We start from the raw sequence: 19,904 nt of genomic DNA on the forward strand, positions 1-19,904 counted from the left end.
ACACTTTGATTTGTGACATGCAGAGAAGGGGGAAAAGAGAAGAAGATGAGGAAGAGGAAGAGGAAGCAAGGGGAACAGAAGTGTAGTGTCCCGCTGAGGTAATTTGCCTTGGGTCTTACAGAGCTTACTCGCACTGCTGGCAGAGTCATATGCAGGCTGATATGGGAAAAGGAGAAGATGTGGGAACAGCATGAGAAGCCAGCAGAATCACAAGTGTTGTGGCTTTGCCTTGCAACTTCAGAGGAAATAAGAAAGATTGAGACCGAGGGAAGGCTGGGAGTGGAGTAGGGTTTAACTAATACTCAAACAAAGGTAACTGAGCATGTGTGCACAGGCACACACACAGTCATCATCCAGTGCATCTGGGGAAGCTGAGGCCAATTTTCATGGGAGTGCAGCAGTTTTGAGCACACATAAGCGCCTGTGACACCTTTGGCAGTGCCAAAAGCGCGCACATCAGCCAACGCTGACAGCATGGCTGGCACATGCCTGAGGGGCTGGGAAACTTCCCGTCTATAATTGCATCCCATGTCAACCTGTGACAAGTCAGGCTCAACCAGCATGGGAGCTCACTAATCACCGGCCAGACCTCCTCCATCTTCTTTACCCTCTTATTCCTTACCAAACCCCACTTTCACCCCAACAGCAAAACCCCCACTCAAGCTATCTGATTCCCATTTCTGCTTTTGCATCTGTTGGGGTTGCACCCCTGAGCAAGTCATTACAACTTCATCTCAGCACCCTATGGCATCAGGATGACTCAACAACAGTTACAGCAGCCTTGTCTCATTAGTCCTCTTCTTTAAATATATCTGTTAATGTAGCAATTTCCCATTTATTCCACCTGTTATTCTCACTGGCACTATGTAGCTGACACATTTTACTCATTTAATGTTAATTACATAAAATTTGTTCAAATTAGTGTTGGGATGAAAATGATAATATTCTCTCTACTCCTACAGGATTACTAGCTGGGGATTCACGAGCTCCTTCACACCTCCCAGGGAAAGCCAGAGTGTGATGACGATACAGTAAGTAACCAGACGCATTTGCACAATGTACTTTTGTGATTTTTAGACGAGGAGGCGATTTGTAACAAGTTAATGTGCACGATGGCAAGTTTGTAAAAGTCTGCAGCACAAAGTCCTCTTGGTCTTTGATAAAAGATATGATTGTGGGTGTGTGCGTGTGACCACATCTTTGATCCTCGATGAGTGATGTGTGTGAGCAAGTGAGAAAGAGAGCGACATGGTGCTGGTGCCTCCTGCCTCCTACAGATTGAGGTGAGAGCAGGCAGGTGGGGCTCGGTCGTGTCTGTGTGCCACAGTAACTGGATGTGATGGGTGGCCTCTGGGGATCTCTGCCTTAGAAGTGCTAAACGAGCGAAGCAGAGCAATCACACTGTTCCTGTGTGCGCGTGCGTGAGAGTGTGAGTGTGTGTGTGTCAAACCCACACACTCCTATATGTGATAGTCAGTTTGCTTTCCTGTTGCCACTGGCTCTGTGTCTGCGTAGGTGTGCGTGTCTGCTATAAAGGACACTGCATTTATCCCCAGACTAAATATAAGCGCCACGCGATGGATGATAAGATAAAAAAGCCCTTTAATGTATTAAATGTTGCCTGGTAACAAGCCTTTTAAATAACAAACACACAAACATGGCTGCAGCTTCAGGCCAGAGCAGTGACGTTAAGTGCTGCAGACAGTCTGCATGTGGTGGAGCTGTAGCGCTGTTCCCATAGCACGACTCCAGTTACAAAGGTGGTGACAAGACACTGGTTCCATTCTAAACATTGTGACCCCACCCTCCTTTGACCACCTCCACCCCCCTGTGTCTCAATGTGATTGTTAGCCTGAAGCCCCAGAAAGGGCAAACTACCCCCTCCCCTTCATTAAGCAAATGGAATTGACTTAATTCAATTAAGGAGCAAAAATTTTCCTCCCATGAGAGAAGCCGGTGTTTGTGTACGTTTCTGCCTTTTGCACATCAGCTGTGACTCCTGTGTGCGTCCCCATGCATGCTCGCACATATATTACACATGAAACCTGCAAAGCGAGGTCTCATGCATATAAGAACAGAACAAACGAGTGCGTGTCACGGGTTGTGTTCTTGCCGCGGGCCACTCGAGGCCCCAGTGGTGACACTATAGAAGCCTCCAGTAGCACCAGGGTCCCAAATCTCCACCTGCGCCCTTGTGCACCGCCCGAGCCGAGGTGAATGCCAAGGAGTCTCTGAGCCACTCCATCAAGCAGCCTCACCCCCCCACCCCAGGGGAACACCAGCCAATGAATTACAGATTAGATCATTGTTACAGGATCATAACAGTGATCTAATTGCCAATTTCTCTTTTTAATTGAATTTGGTGGAGTGAAGAGGACGGAGATAGGATTCATGGGACTTTCTGTTGAGGCGATTGGAGTTGGTCCACTGTTGACCGGGCACAACGGTTAATGAGAGAAAAAATACCGGTGCTTGACTTTCGGCTGCAAACTGGGCGTCAACTGCAGAAACGTCAAGCCTAATATCCTCGACAGTGTCTCTTGTTCAGACTGAATCTGGTTCTTGGATGTTAAGGGTGTTGGCTCACTAAAATTAGTCAAATTGCCCTGACAGCATCATGAATCACAGTTAAATCAGTGTAACTGGGTTGCAGCCTGTTGCTTGTTAATAATCCTGAGTTTTCTTTTGTCTGTCTGCTTTTCTCCAATTTCCTATGGAATTTAATGATGTTTAGTTTTCCGAGTTTGTCTTTTCTAGTGCAAATGGCTTTGGTTTGAACCTTGAGGCGGCTGCTCTCCGACCTGTGATCAGCTAATTGCAGTTTATCAGTCTGTCTGTGTGCCCCCGGCACCTCCACCACCCCACCTCCCAAACCCCTCCATCCAGTTCAGCCATAAATGAGCCCCACAGTGTTGTCTGATTATAGCTTGGTTAAATTAGATGAGATAAGTTAGCCCACATCTCTTCCACAGCCTTGCTTGAGAGCTGACAAGCCCAATACATCTGCCGTGGCTATGGTAATTGAGATGGGGAGGGGGGGATGGGGAAGGGAGTGGGGGGTGGCGGTTGGATGTGGAGGAGTGATTTGTGTGTATGTGAATGTGTGTGTGTGTGTGTGTGTGTGTGTGTGTGTGTGTGTGTGTGTGTGTGTGTGTGTGTGTGGAGCTGTGTGAATGGGAGGGGGAGCCTCCCTCTGTCTCTTGTTCCTCAGTACCTGTCATTGATGAGGAGCCAAGGAGAAGCTTCAGCTTGAAGCTGTCATCGGCCCTCTGAATCTGTCTGCCTCACTCTATCAACCCTCCCTCCTCCTCCTCCTCTCTCTCTCTCGCTCTCTCTCTCCCCGTGTGTGTGATGTGGATGCAGAGTGTGTGAGTCGTGAGCTAGCCAGCAAGCGTGTGTGCCGTAGGAATCTGCGCAAGCGGCTCTTGAGGTGTTTAAATCTGAGACGCCGACAGACCGACTGGGGTGCAGGCAGCCCGCCGCCTTGACACCGCTGAGACCGACGCTCCCTCTCCCGGACTGACAGTCCAATCGCAAGCCGCCGCTCGCCCTCCCTCCATCCACAGCGTGCTCCCTTTCTCTCTCTCTCTCTCTCACTTGCTCGCTCGCTCACACTCCCTCCTCCTCTTCTTCTTTCTCTCTTTCTCTCTCTCTCTGGTTTTCATTCCTTTGCGCTCAATCCGTGCATCCCCTCCTCCTCCTCTTCCTCCTCCTCCTCCTCCTCACACCTTTTGGTCAGAAGAGGAAGAGGAAGCCCAGCCCAGGGAGAGACGCTGAGAGGATGAAACTCTGACACGCCGACAGACCACAGGGAAACAAGAGCACAACTGTGAGTACAGCAGTCCTTTCACCTCTCACTCAGGCTTAACGCTGTCACACACACTTTGTCTCTTGCTCACAAACACACATACACGTGTCCGGCACATTTACTTCAAACACACACAGTGACTTCACTCTACACACACTGATCCAAAACCATGCTCACCATCCATCCGTTGCTCAAGTGTCTTTGTGTTTTTTTCCAGGCAGGCAAAATATCAATCAGAGGAGTGTACAATTGTGTATTCTTTAACATATGCTGTGTGTTTTCTTTGCATCTGGGCTTTGTCCCGTATTTGACACGCAGACCAAAACAGTCCAGCAAAAGTGTGATTCATACTTTGCAATACGTTTGTGACATTTCTGATCACATTAATTCAATCACTTTTAAGCTGTTTGCCAAAAGTCCGCACTGCATTTTTGAATTATTTTTCTTTGTTTGTCCCAGATGAAAAACCTCCAGTAATATGCAAGGTCAAGTGATTAATGTTTCACACACTCCGCCTCATGTTGTGAGCTTCTTTTGTCTGTGCAATTCTGCTTTTTATTTTTTATTGGCAATAAAGGCATGCGAGATCACCACATGAGGGAAGCGTCCCTGTTCTTATCTCCCATCTTAAACGTATAAGCTGCTATAAGCCAATAGATGCCTGAGGGGTGAAAAAAAGGGGCGTACTTTCGTCTCAGTGGCACAAGAATCCCGAGCCCGATCCCCACTGCTTATTGTTTAGCGCTCAGCCAGGGGAGGTCCGCATGCTGGGCTGATCTGCACCGTTTGCGCTACACTATTTTTTGATTATGTTCCTGGTTCATCTCTGGCCGAGGCGATTTCCTATTTCCTTCTCCCATTTCGAGAGCGGGGAGTATAATATGATAGCAGCTCACATGCGGGGAAGTGCAGACAGTGGATCTGTACAGAGGACACAGATTGCATTTCCCCTGTAGAATGCTCTCGCTGTATTAAAGGCACTAGAGGGCTGCTCGGCACTTGTCATCAGCTTCGCTACTAACGCTGGCGAAGGGAGAAAGTAGACGTGGTGTTTACAGCCGCTCTCTCATTTAAAGAGCTCCCATTGGCCCTAATGCCACAGCTGCATCACATTGGCCCATTGCAATCCAGGCTATATTACATTTATGAAGTCCAGGATATTGTGTGACGCCTCACTTGCTTTGACAATCTGATGAGCAGATGTGTAAAATGAAAAGATATATATGTTAAGCATCCCTCAATATATTAGATTTGTTGTTGGACTCTAAACTCCTGGAGTGAGAACTGCAGTATTTGCATTTTTATGATGTGATTTAACATGGATCACATGCACCACGGCTCCCATTTATGTTTAAAATTGAATTTGTATTACACCTCATTTTTAGTTGTTTGTAGTTCTACTTTCTGTCATTTTTTATTTCTGTGTTGTTCATTTATAATTCTAATGATTTTCTGGCATGTTTAGCTACTGGTGATATTGTCTGTTTTCCAAGTTGCTGGTTCGAAATGAGGGATTGATTTTGACTGTTCGAAATGTGCAGCGATACATCAGCGGCTCTGGAGACCCAACGAGCCTCTGGTTGCCGATGTGTCAGCAAAAGTGAATGAGAAGCCTGAGACTGACAACCTCCGCTGTCTGGCCTTGGCGAATTTACTGAACCCTTGTGGTTTAACACACACAGACACACAATGTTAAATCAAGGTAAACAAGACAATTATGTTTCCTTTCCTCCTCTGCTGTTGCCCCCTGTCCCCCCATGCAAGGCTTACAAGCAGACAGGTGATTAGTTCAGAATTTAACTGCAATCTTATTTAGTGTCCTACATAAGAAACTCCAGCTTCACTGACCTCCTATAACCGCCGTCAAGGCTATGACATTTGTGGAGAAGCAAAGATTACAAAAGCTACATCACAAAAAAGTAATTTAAACTCTCTCAATTAATGCAACTTTCATTTTGGACTTGCCTGTGGCTTTCATATGAAATTTATGTAATTTAAATGCAGAAAGCCTGTCTGCTTCTGACTTGGTCACTGACCAATTTAAATGTATCTTTTCCACCTTGTATATTTCATTGTCGAGAAATATATTGAAAGGAAGTTAATAGTCTTTTATGCTAAGAAACATATTTAATTACATATATCTTTCAGTGCAAAGGATTTGCCCCAGAGGTGCTATTAATGCAAGTCTGTGATCTTTGCAATTATTAAACTGCTTGTGAAGCTAAGATAAGTTACTGTCATCCCATATTTATTACTATTTGCTTGTGTATCTGCACTTATTGATTAGATAGTTGGTAACCAGTCCTGATCATCAATACAGATCTTTACAAAGTGAGGGCCAGATACTCTTTCCATTCTCCCTGAAGGCTCAATTACACAGCATACACAATGAAATGTGGGGGGAAGGAGATCAGCTTCTGACAAGGTCAAATTATATATGTCAGCTTCCAATCATGTTGTTTAGGTATTCATCCATGTCGGAATGTATAAAGAAAGACACATTTGGAGAGTCAATAAATGTTGTATGCTCGAGCTGCCTAAATATTTTAATCAGATAGTTCCCTGATTAAATTATGTCTACTGGAGGAGAGGGCTTGAGTTCCTCCTCTGTGTTTTCACTGAATTTTCACCTCACATTGGGATATTGGCTGCCAGTAATTGCACATCTAGAATAATGAGCAACAGAATTTACTAATTTACTGACTTGTAACCATTTTAACTGTCCTGATTAGGATTGTGAACCCGTCATATGTTTACCAGTGTTGACGCAAATGCAGTGCTACTTGTGTTGCCAAGTATGAAAGTTGATGCTGTAATTGGTGCTTTGTGGGGCTGCTTGCTTTTGCTGGCCTTCTTAGACAATAGAATACACAGCCTATTCAAAAACTCCTGAATGCCACAATTCAGTGATGAAAGACATGTGTAGCAAATATTGAAGACACTTTTTTTTTCTGTTGATGGAAAGCCAAAAAGCAGAATTGATTTGATGAGTGAGCTTGGGAAGGATAGCCTCTCCTTAAAAAAAAAAAAAAAAAAAAAAAAAAAAAACCTTTGTGAGAAAGTTGCAGGGCAAAGTGCTGCTGACAAAATACACCAGGATTACCATATGACTGTCATTGCAAGGTTTGGGAAGATCTACTTGTAATAAACACAGTAGATTTGTCTCACGGAGCTGCATTTAAGCTAACAACACAATGTGAGGGTCAGTTCATAAAGCATTTTCTCATTTTCCTGCAGTTGCAGTCTATTGATGGAGACTGTTGTGGATTTATTTGTCTGGATTTTGAGATATCTGTCTCTAAGATTGCTGCCTCCAGCCCAGTACAGTGAAGGTAAATGGAATTTTGTTTGTGGTGCTCAAAGCATTGAAAACTCAACAATGGTCTTAAAAGATTTCCTGGTTGTGCTCTTTCTACTGATGCAATAGTCACATGAAAAAGATGCAGATAATTGTTATTTTCAATATTTGTCACCAGTGAGTTAGTGCACTGATGTAGTTTTTCAGGGTCAATCATCATTCAAAGGGACTAATAACCAATTTGCCAAAATGAAGCAAACAAATGAAAACTTTACAAAGGAAAATCTTGGTGCCACAGTTAAAAAAAAACCCCACACATTTCAACGCAAAATTTTGTTGAAATGCCTTTGTTTATCTAGATTTTACACGTTTATTTAGGAAAGATGCATTTTGTAAACATTTATCATTCGGTGTTGCATCCATTCCTCATGACAGTGCTTTGGGAAGGTTATTGCTGGAGAGTGGCAGCTGTGTCAGATTTACCTCAACTATAGCGTGATTATCAAAATAGTTTGCTCACTGACTCTCTCTGAATTGACTAATGAGTTAGTGAACTGCATTAATGAAAACTGTCACCAGTGAGGTCTGTTGATTATCCTGACTCACACTGACATTTTTTCTGTCTAAAGACGCATTGCTCTGGAGTTTTTTTAAATGTCATTTTTAAATGCTGCGAGCACCACACATGGAATTTCATTCACGTCCATAGTTTGGAGTTGGAGGCAGTGACCGCAGAGACAGATATCTCAAAACCAGGGCAAACAAACCAAAACAGTTTTGAGGTTTAGGGGCAAGAAGAAAAATGTGTTTTTATATATTACCTTGTTAAAGTCCTGTAGCTAAATTGTGCCGTGAACAGTGTTTATTTAGTCCAATTTATTAAAAAGTTTATAGCAGCCCTGCATGGGTTTTTCCCGCTCAGTCGCCATTTAATCAGTCTGTACCCCCAGCATTAACCTTCAATACCTCTCCGTGTCGTTCTCTCCAGGGTCACGCAAAGTATCATCAAATATTTATGATATTAATAACTGCCTTTAGGAAGGAAAAAAAGAACATAAATAAATCTGCTCTGCAAAGCATACGATTAAGGAGTCCATTCCGTGTAATAAACGGGTCAAGGGGAAATGAAAGGGCGGTTGTGGAGCAAAAGGGGGCGAGATGTTACACAATCAGTGAAACTGGGATGAAATGAAATAGAAGCAGCAAACAGCTTTTGTTATACAGTGGGGTATTTCTTCTGTAAATTTGTGCATTATCTGGTGTGCAATTGTTCTTCTGAGAGCTAATGCGAGCCGGAGAGAAATCGTTGTTGTGGATGGCTTGAGCATCCACAGTCCCCGGAGGGCCTCCTACATCGACAGACTCCAAATAGACAAACATGCAGACACCCACACACATGCGCACACATATGTACACAGAGCTGTTTAGCATGGAAGCCGATTGAGGCAAGGCCCAACATTAATTATCTGTTTTTCAGCCGAGGTCTGGTGACAGTGATTAGAGTGAGGGTTTTTTTGGAGAGTGGTGCACATGCGGTCTAATGAGGAAAACTGGCCTCTCTATAGAGCTCTCCAGGCACACTTGATCTGCTCTGTGGCTCAGCGAGTGTATGTGTGTGTACGCACAAGTGTGTGGGTGTGACTGTTGCTCCTCCAGGCTCGCTGCTGGGAGAGAGACACTCTGAATCTGAGGTTTAGAAGCTGATGTAAGAGTTGAGACACTCCCAAAGCAAAAAGGTCTTTTACATAATTGCTGTTTAATTGTGTCTTATTGTGATGATTAATGTTTGGTTTTGCTGGTCAAGGCCCTTTTGGCTTTGGTGCTCGCTGAAGCTGGTGCTGCTTAAAAAATAATGTGATTCTGCAAGCAGACCACATGACGGCATGGACCAGTCTGTAGCCCATGGAGTCTGTTTGGGAAAAAGAAGCAAGCTGCTTTCCTTGCAAGAGAATTATAAATGGCTGTGTCCAAACTTTGGCAGCACTGAGCCAAAAATACTCACAGCACAGTAGTGTGGAACAGCAGTGAATCTTGTGTTGATCTCAAAACAAAGGGCTGATATTCTACAGGCTGCGAGAGAAATGACTTGAATGAGGTTAGAGATTTAAAATTCATAGTCAAATGCTCACAAGGTTCAGGATACTTTGACCTAAATATGCTCCAATACGCTGCAGGGTTTCATATGTAAAACATTGTTTTATCTGAACACGACAGAGTTCAAACTGAAGCAAATGCGCAGACATTTTCAGCAGCAGGAGCAGCAGATTGCATGGCTTAAAATAGTAGTTTTCTTTTACCAAAAGCACTGGTCCAGCACATCAGCTCTCCGGTATCGTCGACTAAATCACATTTGTGAAAATGCCAATGTTGGTGTGCACCTGACTGATAGATTTCTGCCTGCACCAGGTTGGCTTTAGGCAAAGGCCTACACGTCATTTTCCACACCATTTTGTCCCAAAGTCGATTACTTTGCCTGTGCAGCTATGGCCGCCTCTGAATTGAACCACACATTTAGTTCACAAGCTACCAATAAAAGTCAGAGAGCCCGGCTTCCATCAGCGTAATGATATTTCAGCCTCAGTATTAGTTCAGCACTGTTCTCCACAGCAGTTTCTGCTCAATTAAAGATGGGCCATATTTAAATATGTAGAAAATCAGAACGCTGGCCTGGCCCGTGTGCATTCAGATATGCTGTCAAACGGTTAAATGATGAAGTTTGAAATGGACTTTTTAAGCAGCCAAACGCTCCACACCTTTTGAGTTTGAATAAGGGGAGCTGTTCATTTGTAGCTGTGAAATTTTCCTTTAACGTTATTGATGTAGATTAACTTTTGAAAAGGTAAGTAAGTGAAATGTGAAATAATTCATCAAGAGTCAGCCATGTAAGAAATGTGATTTTCGCTGGCAGAAAGACCTCGTAGACCATTACCCCAAACAGAGGAAGTAGATTAAGGGTGGGGCTCTCTCTCCCCGTCTCCTTCTCACTCGCTCTCGCTCAGTCTCCAGGCCCAAAAGTATGAATAGCACATTTCCAACCAAACTACCAGGCAGAGCAGAGGAAATAAATTTCAGCTAGTGTCAGACCTGTGCGATCGTGGTTTGGAACTTCCGTTGTCTTCCCCTCCCCGACCACTTCGGCTTTATTTAGCGGGAGCTGTCATTTCCTATAAATCCCTAGGAGGAGGCGTCCGTCAGAGCTGCCAGCTCCCCTGTGTGGAGCACCTGTAACAGGGGAACGAAGTGACAGTTGTGCTGGGACGGTCCTATCAAACGTATACACAGGCACACACAGAGGACTGCTTGCTCCGAGACCTTTGCAAGTTTCTAAACACAGTAACAGCTTCAACAGTTACTGAAAAGTCAGTCTGTCGTTGGAAGTGGAATAGATTTTTGAGCTACAAGTTAATTTGAATACAGTTAAGCACCCTTTAAATAATATTGTCCTGGTAAATAAACATTAGTTCCTTTCTTTGGTGCCTCAATCACAGTATTTATGTGTGTGCCTGACAGTCTTGACACTTTAATAAATGACCATATTAAAAAAAATTTACAGTGCACACAAGGTCATAGTATCTGTCAGTTGTCATTTGCCACAGGCTAATTGTTTTATTATTATATTTATAAATGTCGCATAAAAATGCTCGTGAGGTGGAAAAAGAGAAGTCTTTTTTTCCCTTTTTTATCTGATTCAGCTGTCAGCACACATGCTCCATCATCTGCGCTCCAGGAAATTAGAAAGGAGAAACGTTTGACAGCACAATTTCACAAAACACCGCCACGCCATCATTTCATTTTCTCTGAACCATTTTTTTTCATTTATTTATTTCATTATCGTCTTTTGAAAAACAAACAGAGCGATAACAGTGGTTCCTTTTCGGGTAATTTATCCTTGTTGCTATGTTACGCTTTACTCTCACCTTCCAAAGATTTAACTCCAGCTGATTAGCCAGTACACAGGTGGGATGTTACCCAATTAAAGGACGGGGTCAGATTATAGAGGAGTCGACTACCATGAATAAAAGGTGGCTTGGTTTAACAGCCGATGGCCATTTTGGTGATTAGGATCTTGATCTATATGTTGGTTGGCTGATTCGACTGCCCTTGGCATGCTTGCCCAAGCTGCTCTGGTGAGTCTTTACCAAGACGGCAAGAAGTCATCCCTCGCCGTTCAGCCGTGGTAGTTATACATCACCAATGTCAGTAGCTGACGGCTGCTTATCTCTCAGCTATCGATTGGAGGACTGTGCAGGGGGTACCAAAGCACCGCGGCCAATCAATGGGGGCATTTCATTCTCCTTGAACGTCTGCTTTTTGATCCTTGCTACTGATTGGTTGGGCTCATTCTGGTACTGTGGTGATTTTTTTTTTCTTTTCAGTTCAGTGTTATGAAAAGGAGTGGGAGGAGAGTGATGAACACTTTGGTGTTGGCAGCCTGCTGAGCTTCTCGCGGATGTGCATGGCATATGTGCGAGAATCCTGTTGTGTTCCCCCTTCACTGCCAAGAACCCACAGATCTCGCTTAGAGGTTTGATTCAAATTTGCACTCTAATTTCAGTACACATAATTCCATCACAGAGATACGGATACCAAAAAGCTTTTCCACTCGAGAAGTTTCCCTGGATTACCTCCTGTGTCTCAGCCGCTGAAGTACACGTGTAATCTGTGAAAAAACTGCAAGAGATCTTTGTATTCCATGCGGTTGTTGAGATTTCATAGAATTACTGAGCTTTGCTTTGTACATCTGACATTTGTAGTTGTTGAACCCAGTTGTCCCTATTATTTGACTGTTTCAGCAAATTGACATTTGCACTTTCTTCAAAATGCATGGTGCTTCACATCCTGAGCTATGGTAGCACCAAGCAGGTCATGAGATACATCTGGGGGATCAAAATAAGAGCTTGTAGATATCTGAAAACTTGTCATGACGGTTTTAGTGAAGACATTGTTTAGCGATAAGGAAATACAAGTCAGCATGTTTTTGAACCAGTGGTGTTCTAATCGTCATCTGTCCTCTAGAGGAAACTTTAGCCTACTTAAGCCACATTTTCTTAATTAAATCGAGAAAGCAAGCCCGTCAGAGCTAGTGAAACAGATGTGAAAGACTAAATTAATATCTAGAATGTCTTAGTGTTGAAATTGTTGGATTGAGTGTTGACCACTTTGTTACTTTTTCAATTAAAGCTATGTGGAAGTTTTCAAAGCCAAATATTCCTAAGCTTAGTAAGTGTTATGTGAGCTTGTGTAGCAGTTGAATCATCTGCCTTTACTGTATATTGCTGCTGTAACATGGAAAATTTCCCCTGACATGGGGAGTAATAAAGGATTATCTTATCTTAACTGTGGTCAATTGGCCAGCTTGAAATGGGGCATATCATGCATATTTCCTGGTCAGGTTTTTACTCTGGGCTTCTTCTGGTATATATTTGCATGGTTTGCAGTTTAAATCACTCCTTATCCCTTGATGTGGCCCCTCAGTTCAGTCAACTCCTGTCTCTTTAGGGCTTCCATCCAAATGAGCCCACCCTGTTTTGATCGTCCAGTTTCTGGAAGCTGCGCCCCCAGCACCCAAGACTACAAAAAAAAAGAGAAAAGAAAAGACAGTAGTGGTTAGATTTAACTTCTTTATCTCGTTCTCAAAACTTCAGATTCTAAAATCGATCTATACATGTTCGTACCCAAATCAAAATATTTGAATGAGGAGTTCCTACAAGACACTGAACAACCTTGGTAAGGCTACAGAGCAGACAGCTGTTTGTGGGTGAGTGTTTTGACATAGTAGAATAGAATAGGATATTCTTTATTGTCATTATACAATGTATAACGAGATTGCAGCATAAGTTGGAAGGGGTAGTAGAGGAAACACAATACAACCATTGTGATGACTGAAGCCTGAGCTTTTGACATGCAGTGATAATTTTTACATAGGTTTGCCTTCAGTTTTGTAACTGAACCATGCGTAACCTAAACAGAAAATTAGAAAATATGTGTTCACTTAACTAAAGATAAGAGGATGAAGTATTAGATTCTTGATCTGAATTTGGTTTGACTTCTCTTGTTTTTGACAATTTCCTGAGTGGTATTTCTAATCTTCATCTTCACTGAGAATATGATTTGCATTCTTAAAATTTGTCAATTAATTCTGTGACACTTACTGGACAATAAATCTCAGCTGAAGGACACTCATATTAGTCAACCTCTCTGTTTATACAAATAATACAGCAGGCAAGGATCTTTCAGGGTTCTATATGTATGTTTTTTTTAGCATAATTTAGCATTAATATGCAGCAAACAACTATTAGTAAGTAAAGATATAGCAGAGTAATGGTATACTTGGCAGAGAATGAAATCACACTTCCTCTCTGTCTATTTTGATCCCAGCTTCTCTGTTCTATGTTTCAATTGCTAGTAAAGCTAGTCGTGTTAGTGTACATTAGTGTACATTAGTGCATGTTTATCCCTCCCTTTGAAATTGTTGGCCCTCTCACACACAACAGCTGCTAACATAGACAATGCTTTCAGCAGCACCTGCAACTCATTATCCATGTTAAACTACCCCCCTTTATTCATCAAGCCCAATGTGTTTGTTTTCCTCTGGAAAACTTTTCTGTGACAAGATGTGTTGAATCAGGGAGGGACACTGGAGCAGTTTAGGTGTCTATGTCATCATTTCGAATGTCTTGTTTTCTGACTGTCTAGACTAAAATGCAAACCTGGAGTTTTCAAACTTACACTAGTTCAGAAGCATTGATGGTTGTTAAGTTCTGGGTCCTTAAATGGTAAAGTAGTATGCACACAAGGTGTAAACATAGCTAAAGTTATGTGTTTTAAAAATGAAAACATATCTATACCTCATAGCTGTGGCGTGAGAGGCTAGACTGCTGTTTTGCTGCTCTCCTCTGTTTCTCCTTTTTTCCACTGTGTTTGTTTCAATCCACTCCATATGTGTCTGTGTTCTCTGTTGTGTCTCCTCTGCTGTGTCACAGACTCCTGATGAAACAGACACACATGGAGCAGAATGGAGCATATGGAGTAGAGCAAAAGAGAGGCAGGTTAAGAGAAGATAGCAATATTTTAAATGACAGCAAGTTGTTACAGTTGTTCAATTTATTTTACAGCGCTATTGTAAGCTATTGGTTATGGTTGGATTATGTGTAGTTGACTGTTGTGTACACAATTTTTCTTCTTGGAAATGAAAATGAGGAGAATGGGGAGGTGTTGTCGATATGCCCATTTGTTTTGGTCAGAGATGTTGGTGCTCTAGCAACAGCCTTTGGTTTTGAATATCAAATATATCAAGTTTAAGTGTGTGAAATTAGTGTGCTCGCTTGCAGTGCTAAGTATCCTGTTTAAGTATTTTCTCTGGTGAACAGATTCTTTATTTTCATCTATTTGTCACTGCCAAACATAAAACACAAATTTTAGGCCATGTAACTGCACCTCCTCCTTGCGTGATGAATTAAAAATGAATCAAAGGTAGTTTTAAAGTCAGAACTGTCGGTACCAGATGGAGTAACCAATGAGTCACTGGTTAATGATAAAGGAATTGTAAAGCCTAAAGAAAACTCCTGATTTCCTTGGAGATGTGTCTTCAAATAATAATTGTTCTTTGTAACTGTCAGTTCATGCCAGTTGATATGCCATCTTTCAGTTTTTGCATTCACAAAGTACTTCATGTCAGAGTGTATAGATGGCTCATATTGAATTCATGAGACAGTCATACAAGAAAACAGCACCTTTCTGTGATTCACTTTCAGATGGAAAATGAACAAAGACAGTTATGGCACGCTATTTGTGGTTCTTCTGGATCTGGAGAGATCATGGTTTGCATAATATCTTTCTTATAGGTCTCCTTAACCTTTGCGGAAGGCTTATTGACTCTCGCTAACCTTGCAGGTGGTGCTGGAGGACAGGAGATGATGAGCGTGCTCAGTGTATGGAAAAAGGCCCATGTGGAGGTTTTTCCGCCCCCACCCTGCCCTTGCCAAGCGACACCGCTACCAACGCTTTGCGTGACCTTTGCCTTCTGATCCCTGTTACCATGGTGAAGCCCACAATGTTGTGAATTCAGGCACAACAGACATACGTATGATAAAGTAGCACAGTGCTGCTTTAATGTACTTCCAGCAGGTACTGCATTAGTAAGAGTGCTGGTTAAGATGGAGGTTAAACGAGAAAAGTGAGATTGAAAATGCAAATCAGTCTCTGCAGTTTTCAGTATGTGTGCATTGCACGCTCGTTGGTCAGGTTTTCGTGGTCCCTCATGGCATATCTGAACCTTCACTGGCTGCCCATACTTGAGAAACTCTAAGTATTATCCTTTTCTGACCTCGACTAGCAACATGATTGCATAGTTGACAAAACCACTCAATTCCTACAAGATTTCTGTCTCTGAATGTATTAATGCTGTAACATGGTGCATACAGAATACTGCCATTTGGAGCACTGTCGTCATCTTCTGCTGGTTTTTAGATCATGATCTGTTTGAAACCTGCTTAACTGATAAAACGGTGAACACGACACACAACAAACAGCACATAATCTCCATATGAGGCAGTAAAAGGATCCATTCTTCACTCCCATCTCTTAAAATGCTCTTCCTTTTTCATGACATTCTTGTAAACCACTAATTGTCTACAGATAGCTACTCTCTATTACCAAAGTTGTACCAGTAACCATTTTGTGAGGGCCTGTCTTCATTTGTAATAACATAAACTAAAGTAAAATTATAATTCTGCAGATTTTGACATGGTTAGCCGTTAAAGAAGTGTTTGGCCAAGCTTCTCTGTATGTGGCCAGCATTCAGGGGCTATAAAATTTCTTGAATTTGAATATTGAGATTTTAAGTTCAGCTCAGTATAAGCAAGGACTTTTTGGAATTTCAGGGCTTCAAAAAACATTCTCAGTTTTAATACAAAACATCAAGTATTTAACTACATTTTATTAGGACCAGGAAATATGTAGAAAATGTGAGGTAAGAGTAATTTTCTGTCAAGGTCCTCTCTGGTTGAGGCAGAATTTGGCATCAGGCTGCAACCAGGTACATTGGTAATGCATCAAACAGAACCTTTTGTATTACTGTTCCAGGTGCACAGTTATTTTCCTCTTTTTCAGTGTTGAATCCAGAGAATGGATTCTTGCTGTCGGTGGTGTTGGAGGAGGCTGGAGAGGGAGTCAAAACAAGACTGAGCTGTCGAAACACTGAGAGCCATCCTTCACGTCTGACTGTAGTGGTTAAAGGGCAGCCAGGCTCTTAAAGAAACCATTAGCATTTAGATTTGAGACTCTCCCCCCACAGAGTAGCAGGGAGTGGCTGCGTCACACCTTAGACTTTTATGCTTTGAGTGCGCCCAAGTGGCAGCTCTGTAGCCCTGATCAATCTCTCAATATGCCTAAATTGCTTTGGATGACCTCCTCTTGAAGAGACAGGATTGGCCATACTGATGCTCTTCCAATCAATAGCAGATGCTATCATGGCTCATCAACAATGAAGTGTTTTTAATGGAGGTCAGGGCATGGAAGATCTAATTCATTTTAATTTGTAAATTGTGGCATGACAAAATTCTAATCAGGGCGCTTTGCTATCAGATATGCAGACTTCTGAGTCTCTCACTCTGTCTCTAGCTCTCATTCCTTCTTCTCAGCCTCATTTACATTCATGTCTGTCTGTGTGTATCCACACAGGAGCGGGAAGCATGAATGTATACATGGCATATATTAAATATCAGTCAGCATTGAGTATCACTCAGTTTTTAATGTTGAACATATCCTTTTTAAAGCACATCATCTTTAGCCAAGACAACTTTTACTCAGAAACACACCCATGCACGTGTTCCACCTCATTAGAAGAAGATTGAAAAGATGACAAATATGACATGTGCAATTTATTGCCGTAATTAATTCACTGTCTTCTGTCAGAGACAGGCAGGGCAACTCTGTCATCTAAAAACCATTTTTCCGTGGGGTTGTTGTTGTTGTAGGAAGCCGGCACTTTGTCGTTTGCTCAGATTAGTGTAAGAGGTGAGCCTTTTCCATCTCCCCTTCCATTTCAGCTAAATTTGTCTCAGCCACAGTAATATGCACCATGGGATCTTTCTCCCGTGAGCGGAAATGCAATTGGAATGGGATGCGGCCGTTGGTTGTGATTGTGTGCAGATGAACCTGTCTGCCCTTGCACCCGGTGCATGAGTGAGGCCATGCAATGCCCATTGCCTGCGAGGCCTTTCTGTGCAGAAGAGAAGAGGGCAGGTCCAGGGGGCACTGTCTCCACACAAGGTAGCACACTTGCTGAGCTGTGACGAATGCAATCAGTACAGAAGATTGCCACGCCATTTCAAATGGATTAGGCTTCCTCTCAACATAGATAGATGGAGGAAAATTGGCAAAAACCTGTCATTGTTGGCATAAACAAGAAAAAGGTTGCTGTCGTTACAGAAATATTCAAGTCAAGGATGGTACAAGTGGAAAAGAAAAGCTGTTTTGTGCACTATCAAATGGCCTTGACAAAGCCCAAATGTGAGGAATGCCCATTCATTTAGGAAGGATTGGGCTGAAACGTTCTGTTCAAGGTCTGTTGTTCTCCACCCCCACTGGTTGTAACATAGAAATATATGAGTGAATTATGGAGAATAATTATTGATGAAAGGCAAGGGCATTATGCTGTACTGAAAAGAGAAGCTTCAGAAGGAAGCAGCACCAACCCCCGTCTTCACTCTCGAGTGTCCCCATTGATTTATCAGGACTCTATTTTTAGTTGCACATGGAACAGTAATGGATTCATGGGAATTAACAATGATTCTTGCGGAGCTAATATCAGAGATTTCAGAGCCTCGATTAATGCAGGAGGAATTCAACACGTCAGCTCCCCAATTAATCATAATATTTCTCACACTGCATAAACACAGATGCTTCTACTTTATTGGAAAGTCTTGTTAAAGGAGCAGGTGTGTTTGTTTCTTTCACTTTACAAACTATAAGAACATCTAATGGGCTGCAATTTATAGCATGAACTTTTTCCCTCCCTTCATGGTCCAGCTGATGCAATGAATGATTGTGGATTCCTGTTTCGAAAGCAAAAATTAGATCAGTTGCCTTTTTAATCCTGGCGGTATCTAGCTACAGCAACTATGAGTCTTTTATCCCAGTAAAATGAATTTGATGAGAATTTAGTGTGTCATGAAAGCACACTTCTGAATCTTATACAAAGAGGTTGTTTATTTGCAGCTTAAGGTGTATTTTGTTAGATTTCATACCTTGGAATTTTGAGCTATGCCTCAGTTTTTTTGTGGTTAACATAGGGCTGGGCATTAAAATGTTAAAATTTGATTGTATAAAGAAACCCCCAAATGTGCTCCCATTGTTGTCCTGGTTGCCTTTGCTTTCTTTATTTAGGTGAGAGGTGAGATCATTCCCTTGTTTGTCTTTATTTTCATATATATGTGAATTTCTTTATGTTGTCTAATTTTCATTGTTTTGTTGACTTTAAAATGACCACCTGGGTATCTTGATAAATAAGTTAAAGTATTTACATTCAAAGTAATGTGGTTAATTTTAACTTAAGCCTTTTTACTGCTCTTCTTTATTATTAAAGGTAATTAAAAATGATTAATAATCAACAATATGGCCTAAATTAGATTACAGTAGGTTTGTTGTTGTGTTGAAAGACATGATTGTGACTAATTTGTTTTGTCAAAAACATTGATAGTGGGCGTACAACATGCAGAATCTTTATTTTTTTTTTAGAAAGATAAGATAGATTTGGTGTCTTGGATTTCTGTTGAACTAGCAATGACAGCTATTGAATTCCAAGTTCAGATTTAGCAAGACAACTAATTAAAAATATGTTTTTGGTTACCATTTTGCGATATTGCACTACATGTTTCTGACCTGATCTTTGATATCGCCTAATTGAATCAGTTAAATACTGAATCCCTGAAATGGCGTGTGAGGTCAATCATATGAATTAACTGCTTAAGGGAAGACCCTTAAGCCAGCTAAAAATGTGAAAGGTGTTTTGAGTGTATAGGTCGTTTTAGTGAGGGCACGGCTTCTTTTCTCCTTCTCTGGTAAGCATTGAATAGAAAAACCTTTCCTCAAATGTCCTCAGAATAATCGACAGACTGCAGTGTTGTGAGTTTTCATTGCTACTGCTTTCTAGACAGAGATAAAATAATCCACACTTGAGCATCAAGCGTGTTTATTTGAGTCAGAGTCTTGAATACAATCAGTGGAAGAAGTAATTTCAGTGTTGTTACCCCAATGGGTGCGTTAAGAGTCAGCAGCAGATTTCAGATTATGAAGAGATGAGAAGAGTGTTCAGACACTGTAGTCAAGATTTGATAGTGTGTGTTCAGATGTGCAATGTAAAATTGGTTTGAATGTGTGTATTCAGCTCAGCATTCTGCTTTGCTGTCTCTTACGCTGTTTGTTAGGTGCATTGGGCATGACAGTAGCGGCCATGGCTGTGACTTTTGCTTTTGTAAGGACAGCACAGGTGTCACTTCTCCTCACAGACTTGAATTTAACACCACCTCTCCTGAAACTGTTCTCCACGAGGTGGGAGTCTTCAATGCATAACATGAACCTTACCTCAGAACTCCAAATAGAATTGTGTTGTTGTTGTCGATAGGTTCAGAAATGCACTAAGAGCTGCTTTAACTAAGTGTTGAATTTATGAAAAGAATATGAAATGGTTCTTATGAGTTTAGTAGTAGACGTTTATTATAACATCTCCACAGTGTCTGGCAGGAAAGATTCAGGTCTCCTCCTGTGTCAATGTTTCCTCTATCTGTCTTGTACTGT

General features: G+C 41.9%; 1 protein-coding gene across 8 annotated transcripts in view; it reads left to right on the plus strand.

Annotated features, from left to right (window-relative positions):
• LOC111562889 (RNA binding protein fox-1 homolog 3-like) overlaps positions 1-19,904 on the plus strand; it is a 530,604-nt gene that overhangs the window by 125,626 nt on the left and 385,074 nt on the right. For 7 of the 8 annotated variants that reach the window (XM_023261674.3, XM_023261666.3, XM_023261665.3 and 4 more), the window contains exons 4-5: positions 963-1,031; positions 3,364-3,829. The gene's annotated coding sequence lies outside the window, so the exon portion shown is untranslated. The remainder of the gene's footprint in view (positions 1-962; positions 1,032-3,363; positions 3,830-19,904) is intronic. The other variant, XM_055005206.1, reaches the window with a different exon arrangement.

Source organism: Amphiprion ocellaris, chromosome 19, assembly GCF_022539595.1.
Source record: "Amphiprion ocellaris isolate individual 3 ecotype Okinawa chromosome 19, ASM2253959v1, whole genome shotgun sequence".
Lineage (NCBI taxonomy): Eukaryota > Metazoa > Chordata > Actinopteri > Pomacentridae > Amphiprion > Amphiprion ocellaris.